Source organism: Equus asinus, chromosome 1, assembly GCF_041296235.1.
Source record: "Equus asinus isolate D_3611 breed Donkey chromosome 1, EquAss-T2T_v2, whole genome shotgun sequence".
NCBI classification, from domain to species: domain Eukaryota; kingdom Metazoa; phylum Chordata; class Mammalia; order Perissodactyla; family Equidae; genus Equus; species Equus asinus.
The window spans coordinates 208,308,992-208,321,890 of NC_091790.1; the positions used below are offsets into that span (position 1 = coordinate 208,308,992).

The following is a 12,899-nucleotide window of genomic DNA, read 5'->3' on the forward strand; positions in this document are numbered from 1 at the left end:
TTCAGTCTCATGAGTAATTGCTGCCATTTCGGAAGGTTTCCCTCAATATTATCAATAAACCAAAGCTCTCTTTCACTGTGGTTTACTAATAAGGTCTTCTCCTTATAGAAACTCCAGCTTTCTGAAACTAATAGCCCAGAAATACGATGGGTACTTTGCTATATGAAAAAATTAGGCATAATGGGTGCTGGCCGTGGCTGGACAGCAAGGAGCCTTCAATCAGGCACACATTTCAGTTAGAAAAGAGATTCTGTCCACGATAAAAGAGGCAAATTTCTACACAGCAAGGTTTTGGTCATAGCAAAGATACTCTTCACTCAAATGTGTACATATTCACCCACCACTCAGCCACCATTCCGCCTGTTCATTGGCATATCTTGTGTGATTTGTTCTTCTTAACCCCATCCTGCTTAAGAGCCACACATTTGGCACGAAATAAGGGATATTGTTACTGTGAAAGCAATTATCATGGGGCTTAATGTACTGTATCTGGGAGCCAATTACATTATATTTATACTCAAATGTTATGACAAAGAACTTTATAACAAGGGCGAAGTAGTTATGAAGGCAAAATTCATGTGATTATGCATTAATTACATGCACTGCAGATCACATGATAATTATGTTAAAATTACCAAATAACTCCCAAGAATAATTATTATGCAATTTGTACATTTTAGATCTTATGATAACACTTTAGCACTTAGAACTACCCTATGCAATTATCCATAATTATCTAATCACTAAATATCATGTAATTACAGAGATATATTTTTATGCCTTGTACAAAAACACACTACCAAAATCTTCAAATCAGGGCAGCTCTGTGCTTGCTTGTGTGTGTGTGTGTAAGTGTGGTGGAAGGAGGTCCAGAACTTGATAAGAACTTCATATTCTGGGTGGAATTAAAAGAATAGCTCAGTACATATAAGCTGCCTTCATGAACACACTTCAATATTTTTTCAAATGCAAATCCAACATTTTTAAAAAATTTACAAATGGCAGTATTCCAACACTTGGCACAGTTCTAAATCTCAGGAGGCTCAATGGCACTCGCAGTAGAAGCTGATGGGAATTTTCACCCAACAGGCCGGCCTCCTATGGCAACTTGTTCTGAGAGCTCAGTTTGAAACACGACACTTAGAGAATGGTTGCTGCAGAGACCCAGTCCTGCAGTCACTGTTACCCTTACTTTAGGATTAAATGTAATTAATAATAAGCAAGTCTGTCCCATTTGCCAAGAGCAACTAAAAAATATCCCATATGAACTGTGTATTTATGTGGCAATTATTGGTCCATTTCCAGGAGTATTCTCAATTGAAAGCACATTTGCAATATTAGCATAATATCAAGCACTGTGGATTTAGAAAATAAGCATAGTTTAACCATGCTATCCCCAAAAGTATGGCCTTAATATCAATATCTATCACGAAACAGAGAAAATCAAGAATACAGAACAAACTTCCCAAGAAAACAAAGTCATTTTTAAAATTTAAATAACAGAATTTCAATAACATTTTTCATCTAAAGAGCACAAAAGTCTGAACTATGTCAATTGTGGGTTCTGTGAGGAGGGCTCAGTCACAACAGTTGGCCAGCTGCTAAACATGGTCTTTGGGACAGTCTGAGGAGGACCCTGAACCCCAAGCCCAAATTCTAAGCTTTCCTGGGAGCAGGTAGGAACCAGGCAGCTGGATATAAAAACAAAAGAATGCATAGATCCAGGGGTTAGACCTCCCCTCTGAACTTCTCTCCAAGGCATATCAGAGGAGATAAAGCCCTGAGAAGAGAGAGTCCACTTCCAGGAAGATGAAGAAGACGTAATTTTCCCTATTCTTCCCACTAGGTACAACTAAAAACACTGTAGATTATACAAGTGGACAGCTGTGAAGGGTGGAGAGAAGAAGGCCAACCAGTCAGGGACCTGGGGACCTGAGGAGCAATATGTCCTGTGTTCTCTGGGTTTCTTTTGGCTCATGTATCTGTTGGAGCTGAACAGGTCAGCAACCTGGGACACCAACGGGTGCAGACAAAGCCCCAAGTAAAGACACCTCTCTCTAGTCAGAGGGCCAGAAAAGGAGTGACTCAGCACATCTCAGACAATAACAGCTCTACTCCCACCAAACACCACACAAAAAAAGCGCAGCCCTGCCCCACCCATGCCAACAAAGGCTAAGAGGGAGCCTGGACATCCTCCCTCATGAGGCTGGGATGAGTTCCCCCAACCTCCCCCCGACCCTGCCTGCGGATTCAGAGCAGATTGAGTAGGGAGCAGGACTTTCACCCCTGCTGCATGGTAACCACTCCCCAATGTAAGTGGAGACCATGTGGGGAGTTGAAACTCCCACCCAATCCCCTGACCAGCAGTAAGGACAAGATCTCTCCCCTCAGTGTCAGCAGAGGTCTAATGGGGAACCTGGACTTCTACCTCTACCTATAAGTAACAGAGTCATCCCCAAACCCCAAGAAAGTGGTGCCAGAAAAAGCCTGTTAAAACCCAAGACTTAAATGAAATCCAGAGTTTCACCATAATACAAAAATGTCCAGGTTTCAAGAGAAAATCAATCATCATACCAAGAACCAGGAAGACCCCAAACTGAATGCAAAAAGACAATTAGTAGACACTAACACTGAGATGATGGAGACGTTAGCATTATCTGACAAGGACTGTAAAGCAGCCATGATGAAAATATTTCAATAAACAATTATGAACACACTTGAAACATGAAAAAATAGGAAGCCTCAGCAAAGCAATAGAAAGTCTCAACATGAAAAAATAGGAAGCCTCAGCAAAGCAATAGAAAGTCTCAGCAACTAAATAAATATAGAAAGAACCAAATGGAAATATTATAACTAGAAAATACAATAAAAAAAGTAAACAGCTCAGTGGATGCACTCAATAGAAGGATAGAGGGGACAGAAGAAAGAATCCATGAGCAGGAAGAGAGAACAACCAAAATCATCCAATTTCAACAACAGAGAGAAAATAGTTTGAAAAACATACACAGACCCTCAGGGGCTATGAGGCTATAACAAAAGATCTAACCTTAATGTCATCAGAGTCCCAGAAGAAGAGGAGAAAGAAGGCAGGGCTGAAGAGGTACTCAAAAAAATAATGGCTGAAAACTTCTCAGTTTTGTCAAGAGACACAGATCTAAAGATTCACGAAGCTCGGCACACCCCAAACAGGATAAACCCAAATCTCCTGTAAGACACACAATAATTAAACTACTGAAAACTAAACACAAAGAAAAAATCTTGACAGCAGCCAGAGAATAATGACACCTTACCTATGAGGGCAACATAATTCAAATGACAGATTTCTCATCAGAAACCACAGAGGCCATAGGAAATCACATGACATTTTTCAAATGCTGAAAGAAAAGAGCTGTCAACCCAGAATCCTGAAAATCTACCAGTCAAGATACCCAGCAAAAATATCCTTCAGGAATAATGAGGACAACAAGATATTCTCAGATAAAAGGAAAATGAGAACATTTTTTAAAGCAGATGTACCCAAAAAGAATTGCTAAGCAAACTTCTCTAAGTTGAAAGGCAATGACAGAAGAAGGAACCTTGTAGAATCAAAAAGGTAAAAAGAACAAGGAAAGTGAAGATATAGGCAATTATGATAAGCTTTCCTTCTCTTGAGTTGTCTAACTTATGTTCGACAGTTGAAGCAAATGTGATAGCACTGTCTGATGTGCTTCTAAATGTATGTGGAAGAAATTTTTTAAATAATTATAATAAACAAGGGCAGGTTCATAAAGGGAGGCAAGGTTTCTAAACCCCACTCAAACCGGTAAAAGGATGACATCAATAAATTGTGATAAGTGATATGTATACAATGTGATAACTAGACCAACCACTAAAAAGGTATCAAAGAGATACACTCAGAAACAGTACAGATAAATCAAAATGGATTTCCAAGAAATATTAACATAACCTAAAGGAATGCAGGGAAAAGAGAACAGAAAAATGAAAAAAAGAACAAATAGAAAACAAAAAAATAAAATAACAGATTTAAACCCAACACATCAATAATTACATTAAATGTAAATGGGCTAAATATACCAATGAAGACAGACACTGACTGAGCAGATTAAAAATGCATGACCCAACTATATGCTGTTTATAAGAAATTCACTTCTGGGGCCACCCCATAGCCAAGTGATTAAGTTTGTGTGCTCCGCTTCAGTGGCCCAGGGTTTCACCAGTTTGGATCCTGGGCATGGACCTAGCACCGCTCATCAGGCCATGCTGAGGCAGTGTCCCACATAGCTCAACTAGAAGGACCTACAACCAGAATATATAACTATGTACTATGGGGCTATGGGGAGAAGAAGAAAAAAAGAAAAAGAAAAAGAGAAGATTGGCAACAGATGTTAGCTCAGGTGCCAATCTTAAAAAAAAAGAAAAAAAACTCACATCAAATATAATGCTATAGGCAGGTTGAAAGTAAAAGGGTAGGAAAAGATATATTATGCAAGCATTAATCAAGGAAAGTAGCAGAGGCTAGAGTAACAGCAGATAAATTAGTCTTTAGAGCAAACAAAATTATCAGGGACAGAGACTATATATAATCATAAAAGGGTGAATCCACCAAGAACACATAGCAGTCCTAAATGTACATGCACCAAACAACAGAGCTGCAAATGTTGTCAAGCAAAAACTGATGGAACTGAAAGGAGAAACTGTCCTAATTGGGGATTTCAACACCACTTTCTTGGTGACTGACAGGACAAATAAGGAGAAAACCAGCAAGGCTGGAGAAGAACTCAACAGCACCATCAGTCAACAGGTCTAATCAATGTTTATAGAACACTCGCCCAACAAGAGCAGAATATGTGCTCTCTTCAGGCGCCCACAGATCATGGACTAACGTGGACCATATTCTGGGCCATGAGACAAACCTCAGCAAAATTAAGAGAACTGAAATCATTCAGAGTACATTCTTCAACCACAATGGAGTCAAACTAGACTCAACAACACAAATACAACAAGAAAATCTCCAAATACTTGGAAATTAAACAACACACTTCTAAATAATCCATGAGTCAAAGAGAATCCAAAGGAAAAATACATTGAACTAAATGAAAATGAAAATTCAACATATCAAAATTTGTGGGAGACAGTTAAAGCTATGCTAAGAGTGAAATTTTTAGCACTAAATATTTACAATAGGAAAAGTTTCAAATCAATCATCTAAATTCCCACAGGAAGAAGCTAGAAAATGGACAGCAAAATAAACCCAAAGCAAGTAGAAGGAAAGAAATAACAAAGAGCAGAAATCAACAGAATTGAATTGAGGAAAAAAATAGAGAAAATTAGTGAAAACAAAAGCTGGTTCCCTGACAAGATCAGTAAAATTGATAAACTTCTAGCAAGACTGACAAAGAAAAAAAGAATGCAGTCACAAATTACCAATATTGGAAATGAAACAGGGGATATCAATACGGCCCCTGCAGACCTCATAAGAGAACAAACAAGTCTCCACATGTAAACATGGTAACTTACGTGAAATGAACCAATTCCCCAGAAACACAAACTACCACAACTCATCCAATATGAAACAGGTAATTTGATGGCCCTATAACTATTAAAGAAATTGAATTCATAATTAAAAACCTCCCCAAAATGAAATTTCCAGCCCAAATGGTTTCACTGGAGAATTCTACCAAACATTTAAGAGAGAATTAACGTAAATTCTACACAATCCCTTACAGAAAAGTAGAAGAGGAGGAAATAATTCCCAATTAATTTTATGTAGCTAATAGTAACCTGATACCAATAGCAGACAAAGAGAGTACAAAATAAAAGAAAGAAACCTACAGACCAATATTCCTCATGAATACAGACATAAAAATACTTAAGAAAATATTATCATATAAAATCAAGCCATATATGAAAATAATTGCACACCATGAGGTTTACTCCAGAGATGCAAGGCTGGTTCAATATTCCAAAATAAATCAATGTAATCTGCCTTATTGATAGGCTAAAGAAGAAAAAAATTACTTGATCATATAATGCAGAAAGAGTACTTGAAAAAATTTAACATCCGTTCATGATGAAAACTCTAGGAAAAACAGGAATTGAGAGGAACTTCACTAACTTGATAAGGAGCATCTACACAAACCCTACAGCTAACATCATACTTAGTGGTGAGAAACTAGAAGCTTTTCACTTAGGATCCAGAAGAAGGCAAGGATGTGTTCTCCCACTGCTGAAAGTTGTAGAGGTGCAACAGAGTAAGACAAAGAAATAAAGGGTAGGTGGATCAGAAAGGAAGAAATAAACTACCTATTTCCAGATAACATGATTTTCTACATGGAAAATCCCTATGAATCTATTAAAAAAACTCTTAGAATTAATAAGTTCTTTATATATGAGCTATGAACACACAGATACTGAAATTAAAATACTATTTACAGTCACTCAAGAAATTAAATACTTAGGTGTAAGTCTAACAAAACATGTGCAGGAGTTCTATGCTGCAAATTACACAATGTTGATGAAAGAAACCAAAAATCAAAATAATGATAGATGGATAAGAAATCCCAACATAACAATGATGTAAATTCTCCGCAAATTGATATACATATTCAACACAATTCCTATTAAAATCCCAGCAAGATTCTTTGTAGATATAGACAGGGATTTATATGGAACAGCAAAGAAACCAGATTAGCTAAAACAAGTTGGAAAAAGAAGAATAAAGCAGTGGGATCCTACTTAATAATTACATACCTATAATCTTATTATACACATACAGAAATCAAGACTGCGTAATATTGGTGGAGGGACACACAAATAGACCAACGGAACAGAATAGAGAGCCCAGAAATAGACCCAGACAAATATGCCCAAAAGATTTTTGACAAAGGCGTAAAAGCAACTTAACAGTTGAAAAACTACCTTTTCAAAGAATGATGTTGGAGCAATTGAACATCCATGGGCAAAAACAGGAACCTACACGTAAGTCTCATGGTTTAAACAAAAAAGTAACCAAAATGAATCATGGGTGCAAAGGTAAAGTGTAAAACAATAAAAATTTTAGGAGGAAAAGAACCCAAAAATCTTTGAGACCTAGGGCTAGCCAAAGAGTTCTTAGACTTAGCACCAAGCATCATCCATAAAAAGAAGAACTGAGAGATTGTACATCATCAAAATTAAAACCTTTTGCTCTGCAAAAAGTCCTGTTAAGAGGATGAAAGACAGCTACAGGGTGGGAGAAAATACTTCAAACCACATAGCCAACAAATGACTAGTATCTGGAATACATACAGAGATCTCAAAGCTAAAAATTTTAAAAATCCAATTAGAAAGTGGGCAAAAACATGAAGAGACATTTCACCAAAGAGGAGAGGCAGATGGCACATAAGCATATGAAAAGATGCTCGGCATCATTAACCATCAGCGAAATGCAAATTAAACCCACAATGAGATATCACTACACACTTATCAGAAGAGCTAAAATAAAAAGTCATGACAATACCAAACGCTGGTGAGGATGCAGAAAAAATGGATAACTCTCACATTTCTGATGGGAACGTCCAATGGCACAGCCACTCTGGGAAACAGCTTGGCAGTTTCTTAAAAAACTAAACAGACACTTATCATACAACCAGCACTGAGGCTCTGGCCATTTATCCCAGAGAAAAGAAGACTTATGTTCACAGAAAAACTTGCATACAAAAGTTTATCGCAGTTTTATATTTAATAGCTACAAACTGGAAACAACCCAGATGCCCTTCAGTGAGTGAGTAGTCAAACAAACTATGGTCTATCCACACCACAGAATAGTACTCAGCAATAAATACTATTCAGCAATGGAAAGAAGGAACCTCTAATACAGCCACAACCTGAATGGATCTCCAGAGAATTCTGCTGAGCAAAAAAATCCAATCCAGAAAGGTCACATGCTGTGTGATTTCACGTACATGACATAAATAACCTACGCTTGTGCTCTATATCAGGCACGTAGATGAGGACGGCCACGACCCCTGACCTCATACCATCTACAGTCTACCATTGACACAGGAGGGTACATAATTAGCTAAGATCTAAGCAGGAATGCAGTAATTCTATAATAAAGTTACAAGCAAACAGCTATAGGAGTAGAGAAATGAAGAGATTTGTTTGGGTTGGAGATCTGGGAAAAGCTTCATAGAGAAAAGGGGTATTTGAACCCAGGTAGGACAGATATATAGAATTCTCACAGATGGAGAGAGGTCAGGGGGAGAGCCCCAAGATAATGGAAGTGCCCGAGAAAAAAGTCGATGGTTGTACAGTTGTGTGGCATGCCCCAGACAGTGCATGACACGGTTGACGAGAGTGTGAGTCCAGCGAAGGGGCAGAGGAGGGGTGGAGGGACAGTGTGAGGTCACAGGAGACCTTGGATATCCTATCTTGAGGCACTGGTGTGCTCTGTACATTGTGGGGGGCCACAAAAACTTTCCAAGTATGACAGAAAGATCTGTGTCTTAGAAAGATGATAAAAATAACAATGAAAATAATAAAAATTGTAAAAACAGTAATAGTGTCTATCCAGTGAGCCTTAACTATGAGCCAGGTACTGTTCTAAGTATTTCCTGTTTTGATCCTCATGATTTGTGAATAATGAATTGACGATAATAGAGAGAAGGGAGAAGCATTTGGTAAGAGTCGTAAAAATTGTTCATTCAAGAGAGGTTAAAGTTTCGAACTCAAAGACTGACAGCTAGAATGGTTTGAGAGACAATTCAGAAGCCTAATTGTTAGGAACTCCAGTTCAACACAGGATTAAAGGAGAGGTGGGGTCAAGGTTGGCAGCTGCATCCCTGGGAACAGGGCACTAAAGGAGGAAGACAGACACACCACCTTGTGGACGGAGCCTGTGTCTGGCTTTGTAACAGGCTGAACTTGGGAATGGAGCCTATCCATCAACGAGAAGATGGTGGCAGGTGAGAGAGCAGGGGCAGAAAGCATAGGAGGTGGAGGAAGTGGTGGCAAAGGCCGTGGTGGGCCCTGCTTCTCAGTGATAAATAAACACATAAGCCAACAGCCAAGAAAGCATAAAACAAAAAAGTACAGGATCCACAGGAGAAGGTAAGTCGGTGGCTTCCCAACTTTTTTTTCCCTTTGGTAGTATCAAGAGTAAGATGGCATTTGACAGTGAGGCCTAGTGAAAGCACAGAGTCTCACAAACAGCACTGGCCGTTATCGTGCGCATGCACAACATATTTTGGCCTGTCCTATTTTATTCTATTTACTCCCCTCTATTTCACTTTTTAAAATGTCTGGCTGCAACCCCCTAAAACTCTTTCATAATCCTTAATGGGTCCTGGCTTGCAGTTTGAAAAACAGCACAGCCAGGTGAAAGGCCCAAGTGAAGGGCCAGCGCCAGGCTGGGGAGCAGAGGTGCAGAGAGCAGGATGAATGGATGGTGATGAATATGCTGTGCGCTTTAGCAAGACACCACTGCCATGAGTGAACAAGGGAGATCCCTGCCCCCGAGAACCACACACAGAATCAGCCTGTAAAAACACTCCTCAAGTTGTGAGCTGCATGTGGAGAAATGAGAGCTGGGGAGGCCAGTGAGGAGGAAGAGTATGTGAGAGAACGGAAGAGAGAAAGTCTGTCCCAGGAAAGAGGCAGGTGGGTCCTCCATCGGTTTTGGAAGAAGAATCTAGAGGACTCTGCCAGTGTGAGGAAAAGAGGTGCTGGGCAGAGGAGGGAACCAGAAATAATGACAACCCAGGGTTGTGTGGAGGGGCCAGAAGACGAGGACTATCCACAAGGTTGAGGGAGAGGAGAGAAAACCAAGAGAGAGAGGGGCCGGCCCCACGGTAGTGGTTAAGTACAGCGTTCTCTGCTTCGGCAGCCTGGGTCTGCAAGTTTGGATCCCAGGCGTGAACCTACATCACTCATGAAGCCATGCTGTGGCAGCGTCCCACATACAAAATAGAGGACGACTGTCACGGATGTGAGCTCAGGCCTCATCTTCCTCACCAAAATAAATAAATAAATAAAAGCAAGAGAGAAATCAGAGTGATAGGAATCCAAAATGAAATCTTCTGGCATTCTGTTTTACAAAGGATGCTGCAAAGGAGTCAGTGTTTTCAAAGTGTGAGCAAGGTGAGGGCTGAAATGTGACTAGAGAGCTGTCACAGAGCCACAGAGATACCACTTGGGCAGCAAGCAGGAAGTTTAGGGGAGATGCAGCGCTTGGCCATTTGCAGCATCCAGGTTTTATGTGAGAAGATCTGACTATTGAAAACAGAGTGACATCACTCAGCAGGAGTTCCCAACCTCCATCAGGGAAAGGCCTGGTGACTGGTCCCAAGGAAGATCCCAAGAAGAAAGAGGACATTTTCTCAACAAGATGGTGAGAAGCAGAAGACCCAAGGGATCAGCGGGCTCTCCTTCACGACAGAGAACGCTGACTTACAGTCCACCCCGGGGCTGATCACGCGGGTCTGGCACGCAGACCAAGGAGAGTCTGTGCAGGGCATGGCTGGGAGGCAGCACAGGCATTCTGAGATGGGCTTCACAGTCCCTGGGAGAGTCAAGGCCTCACTACAAAGCAGGAGGACTTTTCTGTGCAACATGTTGGAACCCATACATCCAAGACTTTCAAAGATGGTGCCACTGTTCAGGATCGTTTTCTCTGCCTCTTTGGAAAATGTTTTCGAAGACAGTTTACAGACCACACAAAAATTCAGTCTTGTTATTAGATATTCACACTTTATTTTCACTTTGAAAACAGTGTGATAATCAACTTATTGACTTGGTTGTAAACAACTTACTCATTCCACCTCGTACCAAATGACTTTACACCATTTTCCACACATCTACCTTCCAAGATTCGCCATCATTGGGAATGCTCAGAGACAGCCTATGCCATGGTATTAAAGGAAGATCCCAAAGAAATTAAACGTTCTGAACAATAGCAGACATCTTTCCACAGTGAATTCTCCGAAAAATAAAATATTTTATGCTGATACATTTCATACACTTGTATACTTGTTTTAAAATATCTAGGGTGCCCACTCAGCTGCAGTTCACACTTTGCAACAAGCAAGAGCAGAACAGGTATGGTCACGCACCCTGAAAACTGCCAACTCAGTACCATTGGGAGGATATCACTGCTGAGCTCTGATCTTTCTGATGTCAAATCTATCACTTACAGATATTTTAGTTTACACAATCTGTAAATTCAACCATCAATGAGACAAAACAAGAACCTATTTATCACCGCAGGAGAGATGCCAATGGAATGCTTCTATCTGCCACTATTTAGCTTTAAGATGACCGAGAGAAGACAAAACGGAATGTCAAATTCATCTTGATATTCTTTAGCAGTAGAGCAAATTCCATCAACATTATTAGTCAAAGCTGAAATACAAGCTTTATTTAAAAAAGAAAAATTGAACTAGAGCATAGGGTAATTAAGCTTGGTTTCCATCTGGTGTGTGTGTGTCTGTAATTCAACACTTTTCACCGTGCAGTGTTCTGCCATAGAGATTGCCGTTTAACTGCATTTGTGAGTTTTAAGGGACTGAAAATGCAATTTGTGGCTGACTTCTTTAACTCCACATTTTGGCTGTTTTGCTTCCTGGGCATACAAACACAGCACTTTATACATGGTTAGAATTTTCTATTTTATGAAATATGTCAATAAAGTAGAGGGAGTTAGAAATATATTAGGCATTCAGTTTTCTGATCTGTGAAGATCTGACTGTGAAGAAAGACACAGTTCCTGCTCACATCATGGGATTTACATTCTAATGGAGGGAGACTCACTAAATATAAACACACAATTAAACAAGGACATTTTCTATTGTGATTGGTGCTATGAAGAAAGCAAACTGGTGATGGGAGAATTGTCAGGATGGACAGGTGCACTTGGTGGACAGGACTTGTTAGAAGGAGAGGCCAGGAGAAGCTGGGATGTGAGCAATGAGACGGAGGGAACGTGTGAAGGGTGAGGGAAGTATCTTTGGGAAGAGACAGCAACCAGGGAGGAGGCTTTGAGAGAAACGGGTCAGGCCAGGCACTCAAGAACCAGGAGAGGGCTGTGCCCTGTCGCCATGGTAACACCCTGGGACCCCAGCGAAGGGAGGTCAGCAGGGTGGCCAGAGGGGACAGGCATTGTTAAAGGAACACTAGCTGCCATCTGGGGAGGGGTGGAGGGTGGCTATGGAGGATCAGTTAGGAGACCAACGGCGGACGTGAGGAGAGAGATGCAGGTACAGAAAACAGGGGAACAGCCTGGACCTGTGGGTGGGGATCTATGACAACTTCCAGTGTTGGGACTGAGCAACAGAGGGGCTTGTGGCTCTGTGGTTCCAGAGCAGGAGGCTGATGCAGGACCTCCATTGTTCCCTCTGGGCCATGAGCTCTGAGGTGCCTGGTAAACAAGCAGGAAAAGAGGCCACGCGGGTTGTCGGAGACCAGCCTTGAGCTGAGCAGGGGCATCAGCACTGGAGATGCATTCAAAGCTCTAGGCATGATGCCACACAGGGAAGCTGCCTAGTTGGTGACAAAGGAGCAGCCCAGAGCTGGTCCAGGAGCAGGGCACTCATAGGTGCCATGCAGAGCCTGACACGCAGGCAGTGATCTCTAACCACCTGTGTCTTCATCATCATATGTCAATTCTGGTCACTGCAGAGGGAGCCTTAGAAGCACATTAGTGTTGAAATGATTGGTTCCATGAGGATGCTGTGGACTCCATGCAGCTACTGCTTCTCCCACACAGGCAAGCTGTCTCCTCTCCCTTCCTCACCTCAAGGTGCTCCCAGATTTCTCGATCTTCCTCTTTCCCTTGGGGGTGTGAACAGAAGCCCAATCGCCACCCCATCCAATTCTCAGCATACTCCACACCCAGTTAAGGCAGAGGGAGGTGGAAACGCCCT

General features: G+C 41.0%; 1 protein-coding gene across 5 annotated transcripts in view; it reads right to left on the reverse strand.

Annotated features, from left to right (window-relative positions):
- Positions 1-12,899, reverse strand: part of PTPRN2 (protein tyrosine phosphatase receptor type N2) — a 945,556-nt gene that overhangs the window by 621,818 nt on the left and 310,839 nt on the right. The window lies entirely within an intron of this gene.